Below are 16,936 nucleotides of genomic sequence, written 5' to 3'. Positions count from 1 at the left end.
CATAGTTCTATAGGTGGACGCCTGTTCGAGATATCGCAATAAGGGTGGACCAGGGGTGACTTTAGAATGTGTTTGTACAATATGGGTATCAAATTAAAGGTACTAGAGTTCGCCCAGTGGTTGAAATTCAACCACAGGAAAGGAAAGGACAGGAAAGGAAAGGAAAGGATAGGAAATGAAAGGAGAGGAAAGGAAGGAAAATCAATGGAAGCGAAATGAAAATAAAAGAAATATAATAATAAAAAAGAAAATAAAAGAAATGAAAGAAAAGGAAAGTAGAGGAAAGGAAAGGAAAGAAAGGAAAGGAATGGAAAGGAAAGGAAAGGAAAGGATAGGAAAGGAAAGGAAAAGAAAGGAATGAAAGGAAACGAAGGAATATGAATGGAAGAGAAATGAAAGTAAAAGACAGAAAAGGAAAGGAAAATAAAGAAAAGGTGGGGAAAGAAAAGTAAAAGAAACTGAAGGGAAATGAAAGGAAAGGATAGGAAAGGAAAAGAAAGGAAAGGAAAGCAAAGAAAAGAAAACAAAGGAAAAGAAAATAAAAGAATAGAATGGAAAAGAAAGGAAAGCAAAGGAAAGAAAAGAAATAGACTTAATGCATGATCAGATATGTATTTTTGTTTATAGTGTACAAAGTAACTCCTCGGCCATGCTCACGATTCAGCATAGTACACAAAAAGCAAGTACATACACACAGCGTGTCTAAAGTATGAATAAGTGCATGTGTAGTGGTGTAACTTTGATGTTAAATTTTTTATATTAAAATGATTTTTCAAATTTTTTTTTTTATGGATAACAGTGCAGCTCACCTCAGAGTTATAGTTTAGCAGAAAACGGTTCCACATTTTTTCATCTTGTCTATTTATATATAAGATTAATGAGAGTTTTAAAATGGAGTGGCCATTAATTGTATATGTGAAGGCGTTTTCGAGATATCCACCAAAATGTGGATCCGGGTGACCCAGAACATCATCTGTCGGGTACTGCTAATTTATTTATATATGTAATACCACGAACAGTATTCCTGCCAAGATTCCAAGGGTTTTTGATTTCGCCCTGCAGAACTTTTTCATTTTCTTCTACATAATATGGTAGGTATCACACCCATTTTACAAAGCTTTTTCTAAAGTTATATTTTGCGTCAATAAACCAATCCAATTACCATGTTTCATCACTTTTTTCATATTTGGTACAGAATTATGGCTTTTTTTCATTTTTCGTCATTTTTGATATCGAAAAAGTGGGCGTGGTCACAGTCGGATTTCGGCTATTTCTTATACCAAGGTAAAGTGAGTTCGGATAAGTACGTGAACTAATTTTAGTAACGATATATCGATTTTTGCTCAAGTTATCGTGTTAACGGCCGAGCGGAAGGACAGGCGGTCGACTGTGTATAAAAACGGGGCGTGGCTTCAGGCTAATTCGCCCATTTTCACAGCAAAACAGTTATCGTCCTAGAATCTAAGCCTCTACCAAATTTCACAAGGATTGGTAAATTTTTTTCGACTTATGGCATTAAAAGTATTCTAGACGAATTAAATGAAAGAGGGCGGAGCCACGCCCATTTTGAAAATTTCTTTTATTTTTGTATTTTGTTGCACCATATTATTACTGGAGTTGAATATTGACATAAGTTACTTATATACTGCAAACATATTAAATTTGTTGTTAAAATTTGACTTAAAAAAAAAGTTTTTTTTTAAAAGTGGGCGTGTTCGTCCCCCGATTTTGCTAATTTTTATTTCGGTAACGTAAAAGGGTAACGTGCCTGCCAAATTTCATCATGACATCTTCAACGACTGCGGAATTATAGCTTGCAGAACTTTTAAATTACCTTCTTTTAAAAGTGGGCGGTTCCACGCCCATTATCCAAAATTTTACTAATTTTTTATTTTGCGTCATAAGGTCAACGCACCTACCAAGTTTCATCGCTTTATCCTCTTTTGTAATGAATTATCGTACTTTTTCCGTTTTTCGAAATTTTCGATATCGAAAAAGTGAGCGTGGTTGTAATCCGATTTCGTTGATTTTAAATAGCGATCTGAGATGAGCGCCCAGGAACTTACATACCAAATTTCATCAGGGTACCTCAAAATTTACTCAAGATATCGCGTTTACGGACGGACGGACGGACATGGCTAAATGAATATCTTTTTTCGCCAAGATCATTTTGATCTATAGAAGTCTATATCTATCTCGATTAGTTTATGCCGTTACGGATTACCGTTATGGGAACAAAGTTAATATATTCTGTGAGCTCTGCTCAGCTGAGTATAAAGAAAGAAATATGATTAAAAAAAACAAAGTCGTGTGCTCCAAGTACTCGTGAAGTTCGATGCCTTAACATCCAGGAGTCTAGAAAAGTAATGTTGTTAAATTTCTTTACTGCGGCCAGGGGTTGAAGTTAAATCACAACAGTGGTAATTTTAACAGAAACAAATAATTTCGAGCTTTAGGAGAAGAGCTTCGTCGGATTATCATCGATAACGAATTATTATCTTCGAGTGATCGGTTTGTTATCGCCGAGGAATCATCGGTTTCCAATTACGGATTACAGATGTGTTATCGATTTTATATTGAAGTTTTTTATACCTTTCATGAAAATGAAATGGTATATTAATTTCGTCACGAAACCGAAAATTGTAAGTCCTTAAAGGAAAATAGATAGACCCACCATTAAGTATACCGAAATAATCAGGTTGAAGAGCTGAGTTGTTTTAGCCATGTCCGTCTGTCCGTCTGTCTGTTTGTATGCAAACTAGTCCCTCAATTTTTGAGATATCGTGATAAAATTTGGTGAGCAGGTGTATTTGGGTGTCCGATTAGACATTTGTCGGAACCGACCGGATCGGACCACTATAGCATATATCCTCCATACAACCGATTTTTCAGAAAAAGAGGATTTTTGTAATATCTTACCCAATTTAACAGATTGAAGCTTCAAACTTCACCATATACTTTCGTATATTGAACATATTGTTGCCTGAAAAAATTTATGAGATCGGTCGTATATATAGTATATATCCCCCACAACCGATTGTTCAGATAAGGAACTTTTCGTAATTACTGCCCTATTTTAAGAGCTAGAGGCTTCAAATTTCAGCGAATGCTTACGTATATAGCATATATTGTTATCTGAAAAAATCATAAAGATATAGTATATATATGGTGGTATATATAGTATATATATATAGTATATATATATACATTTTCGCAAATTTTAGCCCCATTTTAACAGCTAGAAGCTTCAAATTTCACCGAATATTTACTTATATAGCATATATTGTTGTCTGAAAAAATCATAGAGATCGGTTGTATATATAGTATATATCTCATACAACCGATTGTTCAGATAAGAAACTTTTCGCAATTTCTACCCCATTTTAACAGCTATAAGCTTCAAATTTCACCGATTGCTTACGCATATAGCATATATTGTTGTCTGAAAAAATCATAGAGATCGGTTGTATATATAGTATATATCTCATACAACCGATTGTTCAGATAAGAAACTTTTCGCAATTTCTACCCCATTTTAACAGCTATAAGCTTCAAATTTCACTGATTGCTTACGTATATAGCATATATTGTTGTCTGAAAAAATCATAGAGATCGGTTCTATATATAGTATATATCTCATACAACCGATTGTTCAGATAAGAAACTTTTCGCAATTTCTACCCCATTTTAACAGCTAGAAGCTTCAAATTTCACCAACTGCTTACGTGTATAGCATATATTGATGTCTGAAAAAATCATTGAGATCGGTGAAATACATAGTATATATCTCATACAACCGATTGTTCAGATAAGAAACTTTGCGCAATTTCTGCCCCGTTTTAACAGTTAGAAGCTTCAAATTTCACAAAATGCTTTCGTATATAGCATATATTGTTGTCTGAAAAAATCATAGAGATCGGTGGTATATATATTATATACTTCATATAAACTGTCATATTGACCCCTTTTTTACGGCTAGAAGCTTCAAGATTCATCAAATTTCATCAAATAGTTACGTTTACGTCGTATATTTTTGAAATACGTGATTCGTAGCCATAGTTTTTACATGCAGACCACAAAAAACGTGAAGCTTTGCATCCTCACACAGATTACCTACCTATTTTTATACCTTTCATGAAAATGAAATGGTATATTAATTTCGTCACGAAACCGAAAATTGTAAGTCCTTAAAGGAAAATAGATAGACCCACCATTAAGTATACCGAAATAATCAGGTTGAAGAGCTGAGTTGTTTTAGCCATGTCCGTCTGTCCGTCTGTCCGTCTGTCTGTTTGTATGCAAACTAGTCCCTCAATTTTTGAGATATCGTGATAAAATTTGGTGAGCAGGCGTATTTGGGTGTCCGATTAGACATTTGTCGGAACCGACCGGATCGGACCACTATAGCATATATCCTCCATACAGCCGATTTTTCAGAAAAAGAGGATTTTTGTAATATCTTACCCAATTTAACAGATTGAAGCTTCAAACTTCACCATATACTTTCGTATATTGAACATATTGTTGCCTGAAAAAATTTATGAGATCGGTCGTATATATAGTATATATCCCCCACAACCGATTGTTCAGATAAGGATCTTTTCGTAATTACTGCCCTATTTTAAGAGCTAGAGGCTTCAAATTTCAGCGAATGCTTACGTATATAGCATATATTGTTATCTGAAAAAATCATAAAGATCGGTTGTATATATAGTATATATATGGTGGTATATATAGTATATATATATAGTATATATGTGGTAAATAAAACACTCCCGGTTGAGTTTGCTGGTTATTTATAATTTTAATTAATGTTAATAGTATTTTAGTTACATTCGCACTTAGGTTAAATTATAGGGTTTTATTTGTTAGCGCTCACAGATTAACGTCTGCGAATTTACATTCCTCGTATTCAACTGAACTCAACTGTTCAAACGATGGCCGCTCTTCGATTTTGTCTATCAGACGCTTCGTTATATTTTCGACAGGTTGCCGCTTAACCCTTGGGTGAACTATTCTGTAGGTTGCCAGCTGTACATTTAATTGCTAGCTATACTTAAACCTAACTCTTAACCTAAATCCCTTCCTACAATCGGCCGCCCTGACAGGTTATTCGACCCTGAATAACTAGGACCACGGCTTCATGTTTTCGGCTACGGTTGTAGTTTTCATCGGTCCTTCTTGGTTGCCGATCTTCTCCACTTCATATCTGCCGTGGTTTAACTTGACGGTTACCCTATACGGCCCTAGATACTTTGGTCTCAACTTCATGGCAGTACCGAATTGAGTTTTTTTAATAGCCACTAAATCATTAATATTATAAGTTACTTCTACTTTTCTGTTTTTGTTGAAGGTTTTACAATTTTCCTTTTGTATTTTCCTTATATTTTCTTGGGCTTCTTCCCTTACTAAGTCCCTTTCTCTATCTAGGTCCTCTACTGCTAAATCGTCTAATAATTGACGCAAATCCGGGTAATCATTCACCCGCATGTCTAATCCGGTAAGAACTTTAAATGGCGTTGTTTTGGTACTGCTCGGAATAGTGTTATTCTGCACCTGTTGTACTTTGGCCACATGGTTGTACCACTGGGCGGGGTTGCTTTGACACTTTTTTGAGATCATTGGAATGACCGTTTTGTGGATACGCTCCACTTGCCCATTTCCTCGAGGTATCCCCGTTGCGTGTTGTATATTTTCCCTGTTGCAATAATCTTTAAAACTGTTTGATGTAAACGCTGCGCCCCTATCACTTATGATGCGCTTAGGATTTCCAAATATCGACGCCTGTTTTTCTAGCCTATCTATAACCTCTTCGACACCTGTAGACTTTGTCGGGTATAACCACGTGAATTTCGAAAACCCATCCACTATCACTAGAATATGATTATATTTTTTCTTCGTTTCCGTTAACGGCCCAACGTGGTCGACGTGATAAGTCCCTAATGGTTCACACGCTTTATCAATTGGATTTAAAAGCCCCTCTTTTTTGCCTCTTTTCGCGTCAATAATTATACATCCAACGCAGCCTTTCACCACTTTCGTTACCTTCTCAATCAAGTTGGGCACGTAATAATTTTTCTCCACTAGCTCTTGTGTTTTCTTAGTCGCGAAATGATTCTGGTCGTGTGCCAATTTGATTATTTCGACCTCCATGCTGGATGGTACCACCAGTAACTCCTTAACGACATCCTTGTATAGTATACCGTTCCTTAGAAAAAAATCTTCATAACTTCCCGATTCCAAAACCTTCTTCACAGCTTTTATCCAAGCATCCTGTTCCTGTGCCTCTCTCAGTCTAAATGTTAGCGCATCTTCGACAATCATACAATATATACGGCTCAGGGCATCTACATGCCTCATGCGAGAGCCCGACCTGTGCTCTACCACGTAGTCGTACTCTTGCAAGTACATGGCCCACCGCATTACCCTATCCGGCACGTCGGTTTTCTTAACCGTCATGGTGAACGCGTTGCAATCGCTCACTATTTTGAACTTTCTGTCTTTCACATAAATATGCCATTTCTTTAAAGCCTTAATCACTGCCAAAACCTCCAGTTCAAAAGCGCTGTACTTTTCTTCCGCCACTGTGGTTTTTCTGCTCATGAATTCTACTGGGTGAAACAACCGGTCCTCGGAATCTCTTTGCAACAACACCGCTCCAAAGCCGTACTTTGATGCATCGGCGTGTATCTCCGTTTCTGCCGATGGGTCAAAAAGCTTTAGGGAGGGTGCGTTTATTAAAGCTTTCTTCAACTCCTCTACAGCTAACAACTGTTCCATACCCATTTTAAAATTCTCTTCCTTCCTAAGCAGATCTGACAATGGCTTCGCGATAATTACGTAGTTTTGAATAAAACGCCTAAAGAACGATGTCAATCCTAAAAAGCGCTGTATTTCCTTTCTACTTGACGGTATAGGGAAGTTTTTTACGGCTTTAGTCTTTTCCACTGACGGTAAAATTTCTCCATTTTCCACTATATACCCTAACCAGTTAATTTGCCTCCTAAGGAACTGACATTTCTCCCATTTGATTTTCAATCCGTATTCTCCAGCCCTGTCCAGCACTTTTTGTAATTTTCCTAACGACTCTTGCTCATCCATGGCGGGAATTACAATGTCGTCCATGTATGCGATAATCGTGCCATCTTGCAACAAGTCCTGGAATACTGCGCGGATATATCTGCAGAATACAGCCGGCGAGTTGGTAATCCCGAATGGAACGAAACAAAATTCAAACTGTCCGCTATGTGTAACAAATGCGGTATACTTTCGCGAATTTGGCTCTATTGGTACGTGATAAAATCCATTTCTTAAGTCGAGTGTAGTGAAGACTTTTGCACCCTGCAACTTGTCTAACACCTCGTCGATTAATGTCATCGGAAAATTATCCCTAACAATTTTCTCATTTACCTTACGAAAATCACAACAAAATCTTTTCGTCCCATCTTTTTTCTTTGTCAACACCACCGGCGACGCATATTCCGAAGTACTACACTGTATAATTCCCTCTTTAAGCATATCTTCTACCTGCTTGTCTATATAACGCTGATCCTCATAGGACACTCGACGTGGCCGCTGATACACGGGCCTATCATCTGTAAGGATAAGCTTCATTTGCACTGGGATACTGGTTTGTTTTCCGGGTACGTAGGCAGTAACCAGTTTCCTTACCTCTTCAGCAGTTTTTCCCTCTAGGTGCGATACGTCTATATCACATGCTTCTTTCTTTGAATCATCTCTTTCAGCCAAACACAAAACTTTGAACTCGCTAAAGAGATCCATTTCGCCATCTTTGCTACTCCCTTCCTTTGAAACCTTACTCCGAGTTAACTTCGGCAGCCTTAGCTCATTGCTATTTGATGCACTTGCCATGGCACCATCTCTTATGGTGTCACCACTTTTATCGTCTACTCGAACCGTCTGTGCGATTTCGCCCACTGGCATCGCTGGTGTCTTCACATCTCCGCGATCTGGCTCAACCACTCCAGATACGCCACTTGGAGAACCAGGCCGAATCACTCCGTGGTTCCCTTTTTGACCACTATTGTCAGCCATGCCTTGTGTACTCGGTTGTCGGAACTCTACTTCCCCTTTTCTAAATACTAACTCTACGTCTTTGAGCACATCACTACCTATTATAGCGGCATACGGCATGTCGCGTTCTCTCACCACGTGGAATGTTACTTCCAATTTCATTCCACCAATTTCGATTTCGGCTTCGAAGCTACCCAATGTCGTGAGTTGCCCCTTTCCTATTCCGAACAATTGACGCCTCTCCTTACTTAGCTCAATATCTCCTAGCATCATGAACGTATCGTATCGCATTACACAAGAATCGCAGCCCGTATCTACCAACGTGTTAAAGGTGAACCCGTTCATTGTTACGTCAATAAATATAAGGTTACTTCTCGATTTGCCCTCGGCCTGTTGCCCTAACGTATTTGCGCGCTCATCTTTAACTGCCGTATTTCCTGTACCCGACTTGCAATCTTTGGCATAGTGGCCCTTTTGTTTGCATTTGAAACACGTCACCTTGCTGGAATCTGAACTCTGGCATTCTCTCGCCAAGTGACCTTCCTTTTCACATTTAAAACATTTCTTATTTTGGTACCCTTTTCCGCCACCACTTTTCTCCGACCCTGTCTGAGGCGTACCCAATCTGTTTGACGACGTTTGGGAACCCCTTATTTTCTCATATACCCGTATTTGTTCTTTGAGCTCACTGAGGCTCTTTGCTTGATATAACACAGATTTGTTTAACCGCGTATCTGGCACACCCTCTACGAAATATTCCACAACACTCTTTTCATCGAGGTGGATTGGCTTCCCTATCTCTATGAGTGCATATAAATACTCGTGAAGGCTTTCCTTCATCTGCTTTCTTCTATTTCTAAGCGCGCGGTGCACCTCTGAGGCGCATAATCTTTCACCAAATTCCTCTACAAGGGCTTCTTTTAACCCACCCCAGTCTCTTCTTCCTGTCAACCCTCGAGAAAATGACCTTGCAGCACCTTTAAGTAGCTGCTTCGCATACACATACTTTTGAAGGTCATTCCAACCTACCGTGTCGGCAACCTCCTCAAATTCCATCACCCAATGGTTCACCCCACGGGTACCGTCACCTGCAAATGAGGAGACGCTATCCTCTATATCACGCAGCGTAAACATCGCCCTTTGCGCATTTAGGTTAACAATCGTATCCCCATATACTGAGTTTGTCGACTCATTTTCATCTACCTCTTCTTCTCTTTCTTCGCCCTCAAACACTATATGCTGAAGCAAACGCAACTGCAAGTCCTTTTTTCTACCTGATACACTCAAATTAAGCTCCCTTAGCTTCTCTTTTAACATTTCGACGGTCATTGCCTTTACGGTATCAGTATCCATCGTGCTATTTCGATTTTATTTACGCGACTCAATAGAAAAAAAACACCAATATCGATATACTCTCCTTGCCTAAGCTTCCTACTCAATCCTCCCGTCTATACCTATGCGCATGTGAACATGCACTGATTTCACTACAATGTAAATAAAATCGAACTTACACACACACAAACACTAGGCAATTTTATGACACCTACTATCAATTATTCTCCGACACGCGAAAAAAAGGAATGCAAATTCGCTTTCCGATACATACTAATATATGAGGTGTATTATCTATTCTGATTACAATATTAATATTTCCAATAGCAAAAGAAAGAAAGAATTAAATATTATGACTAACTACACAAAGCTACTATACCGCTGCTTCACTGCTGCCTGCTACCCGCTGCTTGTCTTGCTTTTGCCTCTGCTATCACGATAGTTTGCCTTACTTGTTACTCTTTTGTTGCTTGTTTGTTTTGTTTTATGTTGTTCGCTTACAACCCACAATATGGTAATTTCGTTTCGCTTAATTTCACCAAGCGAAATATGTGTATCTATGTACACGATATAGTTTTTGCTTTCTTTCGCTTAGTTTGTAGCGAAATATGTATGCATATGTATTTTCGCACACGCTTGCTTGCGCCACTTTGATGTTGGACTTATCTTTGTCTCTTTTCGCATAATGCGTTATGACTTAGCACTCTAACCATAGTTCGCGCACTTCGACTGTTTCAGTTGCACAATTTTTCTGGTTCGTGTATTTGATTTTGGAAACACTTGCACTCTGCTCTCTTCTTTTGGGAACACATCACTTCTTCGTGTCGCGTAGCTGTTGCTGCTCTTACTGATGCTTGCGCACTTGCACTCGACTATCTTCTGTTGGGAACAGTTCACGGTTCACTTCGTTCACTGCATTTTCTGCTTCGTTTTCACGAATGCTAATTTTAACTCGCGAAGCTGTTGCTTTTCTCGCCGCTGCTGCGCGGTTCGTTGGAGCACCCACTTTTTAGCTGCGTCAGCAGCGCAGTCCGTCGGAGCACCAAAATTTAATATTTGACGCTGAATGCGCGTACCTTTTGCAAGTACACCTTACACACTCGATTCTAGGGGATTTTCTTGTTCACTTCTCGCAATTTTTTTTATTTGTTTGCACTTTTTAATGCTTGTTTTTTCGTGTGCTTATTTGGTTTTCGCACTAGCATTCGACTTCCCACTTTTAAGCGTTCAATTCGGCTTACCTAAAAAATTTTGTATGCGTTTTCAATTAACGCTGACGCATCTATCCCGGACGAGCCCACATTTGTGGTAAATAAAACACTCCCGGTTGATTTTGCTGGTTATTTATAATTTTAATTAATGTTAATAGTATTTTAGTTACATTCGCACTTAGGTTAAATTATAGGGTTTTATTTGTTAGCGCTCACAGATTAACGTCTGCGAATTTACATTCCTCGTATTCAACTGAACTCAACTGTTCAAACGATGGCCGCTCTTCGATTTTGTCTATCAGACGCTTTGTTATATTTTCGACAGGTTGCCGCTTAACCCTTGGGTGAACTATTCTATAGGTTGCCAGCTGTACATTTAATTGCTAGCTATACTTAAACCTAACTCTTAACCTAAATCCCTTCCTACATATATATATATATATATTTTCGCAAATTTTAGCGCCATTTTAACAGCTAGAAGCTTCAAATTTCACCGAATATTTACTTATATAGCATATATTGTTGTCTGAAAAAATCATAGAGATCGGTTGTATATATAGTATATATCTCATACAACCGATTGTTCAGATAAGAAACTTTTCGCAATTTCTACCCCATTTTAACAGCTATAAGCTTCAAATTTCACCGATTGCTTACGCATATAGCATATATTGTTGTCTGAAAAAATCATAGAGATCGGTTCTATATATAGTATATATCTCATACAACCGATTGTTCAGATAAGAAACTTTTCGCAATTTCTACCCCATTTTAACAGCTATAAGCTTCAAATTTCACTGATTGCTTACGTATATAGCATATATTGTTGTCTGAAAAAATCATAGAGATCGGTTCTATATATAGTATATATCTCATACAACCGATTGTTCAGATAAGAAACTTTTCGCAATTTCTACCCCATTTTAACAGCTATAAGCTTCAAATTTCACTGATTGCTTACGTATATAGCATATATTGCTGTCTGAAAAAATCATAGAGATCGGTTCTATATATAGTATATATCTCATACAACCGATTGTTCAGATAAGAAACTTTTCGCAATTTCTACCCCATTTTAACAGCTAGAAGCTTCAAATTTCACCAACTGCTTACGTGTATAGCATATATTGATGTCTGAAAAAATCATTGAGATCGGTGATATACATAGTATATATCTCATACAACCGATTGTTCAGATAAGAAACTTTGCGCAATTTCTGCCCCGTTTGAACAGTTAGAAGCTTCAAATTTCACAAAATGCTTTCGTATATAGCATATATTGTTGTCTGAAAAAATCATAGAGATCGGTTGTATATATAGTATATATCTCATACAACCGATTGTTCAGATAAGAAACTTTTCGCAATTTCTACCCCATTTTAACAGCTATAAGCTTCAAATTTCACCGATTGCTTACGCATGTAGCATATATTGTTGTCTGAAAAAATCATAGAGATCGGTTCTATATATCGTATATATCTCATACAACCGATTGTTCAGATAAGAAACTTTTCGCAATTTCTACCCCATTTTAACAGCTATAAGCTTCAAATTTCTCTGATTGCTTACGTATATAGCATATATTGTTGTCTGAAAAAATCATAGAGATCGGTTCTATATATAGTATATATCTCATACAACCGATTGTTCAGATAAGAAACTTTTCGCAATTTCTACCCCATTTTAACAGCTATAAGCTTCAAATTTCACTGATTGCTTACGTATATAGCATATATTGCTGTCTGAAAAAATCATAGAGATCGGTTCTATATATAGTATATATCTCATACAACCGATTGTTCAGATAAGAAACTTTTCGCAATTTCTACCCCATTTTAACAGCTAGAAGCTTCAAATTTCACCAACTGCTTACGTGTATAGCATATATTGATGTCTGAAAAAATCATTGAGATCGGTGATATACATAGTATATATCTCATACAACCGATTGTTCAGATAAGAAACTTTGCGCAATTTCTGCCCCGTTTTAACAGTTAGAAGCTTCAAATTTCACAAAATGCTTTCGTATATAGCATATATTGTTGTCTGAAAAAATCATAGAGATCGGTTGTATATATAGTATATATCTCATACAACCGATTGTTCAGATAAGAAACTTTTCGCAATTTCTACCCCATTTTAACAGCTAGAAGCTTCAAATTTCACCAACTGCTTACGTGTATAGCATATATTGATGTCTGAAAAAATCATTGAGATCGGTAGTACACATAGTATATATCTCATACAACCGATTGTTCAGATAAGAAACTTTTCGCAATTTCTACCCCATTTTAACAGCTAGAAGCTTCAAATTTCACCAACTGCTTACGTGTATAGCATATATTGATGTCTGAAAAAATCATTGAGATCGGTGATATACATAGTATATATCTCATACAACCGATTGTTCAGATAAGAAACTTTTCGCAATTTCTACCCCATTTTAACAGCTATAAGCTTCAAATTTCACTGATTGCTTACGTATATAGCATATATTGCTGTCTGAAAAAATCATAGAGATCGGTTCTATATATAGTATATATCTCATACAACCGATTGTTCAGATAAGAAACTTTTCGCAATTTCTACCCCATTTTAACAGCTAGAAGCTTCAAATTTCACCAACTGCTTACGTGTATAGCATATATTGATGTCTGAAAAAATCATAGAGATCGGTGGTATATATATTATATACTTCATATAAACTGTCATATTGACCCCTTTTTTACGGCTAGAATCTTCAAAATTCATCAAATTTCATCAAATAGTTACGTTTTCGTCATATATTTTTGAAATACGTGATTCGTAGTCATAGTTTTTACACGCAGACCACAAAAAACGTGAAGCTTTGCATCCTCACACAGATTACCTACCTATTTTTTATTTTATATTTATCTTAAAAATCGTTTAGATATGTTCAAATTTCACCAAATGCTTACGTGTATAGCATATATTGTTGTCTGAGAAAATCATAGATACCGGTGGTATATATAGTATATATCCCATACAACCGATTGTTCAGATAAGAAACTTTGCGCAATTTCTTCCCCATTTTAACAGTTATAAGCTTCAAATTTCACCGATTGCTTACGTATATAGTATGTATTGTTGTGTCAAAAAATCATAGAGATCGGTGATATATATAATATATATATGATGGTATATATAGTATATATATATAGTATATATATATTTTTTTTACGATTTCGGCCCCATTTTAACAGCTAGAAGCTTCAAATTTCACCAACTGCTTACGTGTATAGCATATATTGATGTCTGAAAAAATCATTGAGATCGGTAGTACACATAGTATATATCTCATACAACAGATTGTTCAGATAAGAAACTTTGCGCAATTTCTGCCCCATTTTAACAGTTAGAAGCTTCAAATTTCACAAAATGCTTAGGTATATAGCATATATTGTTGTCTGAAAAAATCATAGAGATCGGTCGTATATATATTATATACTTCATATAAACTGTCATTTTGACCCCTTTTTTACGGCTAGAATCTTCAAAATTCATCAAATTTCATCAAGTAGTTACGTTTTCGTCATATATTTTTGAAATACGTGATTCGTAGTCATAGTTTTTACACGCAGACCACAAAAAACCTGAAACTTTGCATCCTCACACAAAGTACCTACCCGTTTTTTATTTTATATTTATCTTAAAAATCGTTAAGGTATGTAGATCTGTTCACTATATATTTCTTATCTTATACATCCGATTATTCGGAGATTACGAACGGGATAAAATTATTGTTCAGCCCCATTCATGAAAGGTATGAAGTCTTCGGCACAGCCGAAGACAGTCCCGTTCTTACTTGTTTATTTTATATTTATCTTAAAAATCGTTAAGGTATGTAGATCTGTTCACTATATATTTCTTATCTTATACATCCGATTATTCGGAGATTACGAACGGGATAAGATTATTGTTCAGCCCCATTCATGAAAGGTATGAAGTCTTCGGCACAGCCGAAGACAGTCCCGTTCTTACTTGTTTTATTTTAGCATGGTGACTCAGTGAGGGAAATACTCTGTTCAAATATCTGTGGAGACTGGCAAGCCATCACACCTGTAACAAATAGCCTGCCCCAGCAATGGCGTAAGGCCCAATAGTGGAAAAGAAACTATGATGTATGTTTGTGATGGGGTCAAGTTCGGAACAACCGATATATTGACCTGCATACGAACAATCAAGATACATATTCCTCCGCAGCTGCATTTCTTGTATGCTCCTGGACCGATGTTGGGTTTAATAATTTGAATGTCAAAATTTTACCAAATAAGTAAGTGTGTCTAAGTTCGTGTGTAACCGAACATTATATACTCAGCGTGAGCTTCAATTGTACATTTCATTTCAGATAAATTACTTTTCTACATAACACGTGGCACCGCCCATTTAAACAAAATATGTCTGCCAATTTCCTCTCACAATAAAACTTGGTAAGTGAAATATCATTGATAAAGAACTATTTAATATTAATATTTTATCGCTAAGATATAGCTTATTATTCTAGTCTACGACCCTTTTAAATACCTTTTATATATAGAAGTGGGCGTGGTCTTTAACCGATCCCGTATATTTTTACTAAAAATATTTCCTGCTAGAAGGAAAGTATGTATTCCCAATTTTATTAGGATATGTTACTTTTTCTTCGAGTAATGGCTCCCGAAGCGTAGAAAGTTGCTTGGTCATAAAAGGGGAGACGCCACGCGCACGAAGGCGAGAGGCGCACATCATCGACCAAGCGGGAAAGGCGTGGGTTAAAGAGCGGGGCTGTGTGTGTCGAAGATTATGTGGAGGTCTTACAACCTTAGACTAACAAAATTGCTTCTATCATTAAAAAGAGATGACTTTAAACTCATGACGGGTATTCTGACTGGATACTGCCTTCTGGCGTCACATGCTTTTCAATTAGGCTTGGTCAGTGATAGCCGATGTATGAAGTGCGGGTTGGAGGAGGAAACGATCGAGCACGATCTGTGATCATTCCTTGCGCTTGCCAGCCTAAGATTCCAGCTATTAGGAGTGATACAAATGTCATTTCTAGAAGCAGCAAGTGCCTTAAATCCTAGGAAGCTTCTAGTATTTGCCAAGAGGACGGAGTTATTTTATAACATAGGTCCTGGTTTTTGATAGGGGTTTTCAGTTTGGTCGTTAAAACAAACATCTGGTAACATTACGGACTCATTCAGTCTATGGGAGGTCCTAACGGACCGGCCAATTCAACCTAACCTTACCTTGGTATAATTGCACTTGGGAAATTAAACACCATTGCTAAAACCCCTGTTTTGCAAAGACATAGCTTATTTTATTTATCCACGACCTTTTTAGAAACCTTTTATATAAAAGTAGGCGTGTTCCTTATCCAATTTCGTAAGTTTTTCTTCGAATCATTTTTGATAATAAAGGCTTTTCGAATTTTGTTATAATAGGTTTTATGGTTTTGATTTATGATTATAATATTTGTAAAATTGGTGTTATCACAAGTGGGAGGTCCAACGCCCATTTCAAAAAGTATTTAGAATTTTTATCTAGAGTTTCAGTATCAGTTCACACAAATTTAACATTATATTATTGACTAAATAATCTGAATTTTTGTGTTTTTGAAAATGTTATATATAAAAGGAGTGGGCGTGGTTATCAGCAAATTTCGCACATTTTCAATACCAATCTATTCTGAAGATATCTCAATATTTGCTCAAGTTGCCGTGTTAATGAACGGACAAACAAACGGACGGACGGGCCTAGCTAAATCCAAATTTTCAAAGTTTAAATCAAATTGTTTTCGATACTGATGAGATTGATATATGGAAGTATATATCTATTTCGATTCCTTTGTACCTGTACAACCAACCGTTATGGTACCAAAGTTAATATACTCTATGTGCAAAGCTTGAGACCCTAAATCTTACGTAGTAACTCTTCCACCGTTGCACAATCTACCTATATTTAAGGTGATTTCCGCTTCGTATTAATCTTAGAAAGTGGAAGGTGGAATTGCAAACAAAAATATCGTTATGGGACCTTTGAATTGTTGAAAAAGGGAATCACAAAAACAAAGTTTAGGCGCATAAGAGCAATGGTGACCAAAAAGAATAAGTGAAATTACCCCTCTATATACATATATGTTAACCTAAAGCAGACCATGAAATGTGGCTTGATACTGAAAATGGAGAAAGTAACAATTTGAATTTTTTTTATTATTATTAATGCAAATTTTCCCTTACAGTTAAAACATTTTCCCCACAAGCAGCAAAACTGCATTTTAAATGAGAAAAAATGTCTCAAAGCCTAAAATGCTGCAAGCAACGGGTGCAAGCAAAATTTTATATACCATTAAAATGCAT

At 36.7% G+C, this 16,936-nt stretch overlaps 1 long non-coding RNA gene across 1 annotated transcript in view; it reads left to right on the top strand.

Annotated features, from left to right (window-relative positions):
- The first annotated feature begins 14,599 nt into the window (after positions 1-14,599).
- Positions 14,600-16,936, top strand: part of LOC137240677 (uncharacterized) — a 50,423-nt gene continuing 48,086 nt past the window's right edge. The window contains exons 1-2 of the long non-coding RNA XR_010949803.1: positions 14,600-14,871; positions 14,947-15,028. This is a non-coding gene — a long non-coding RNA (uncharacterized lncRNA). The remainder of the gene's footprint in view (positions 14,872-14,946; positions 15,029-16,936) is intronic.

The sequence above is a fragment of the Eurosta solidaginis genome, chromosome 2, assembly GCF_040869045.1.
Source record: "Eurosta solidaginis isolate ZX-2024a chromosome 2, ASM4086904v1, whole genome shotgun sequence".
NCBI lineage: Eukaryota > Metazoa > Arthropoda > Insecta > Diptera > Tephritidae > Eurosta > Eurosta solidaginis.
Note: the sequence above shows the minus strand (reverse complement) of the source record. Positions and strands in the feature narration are given on the sequence as shown.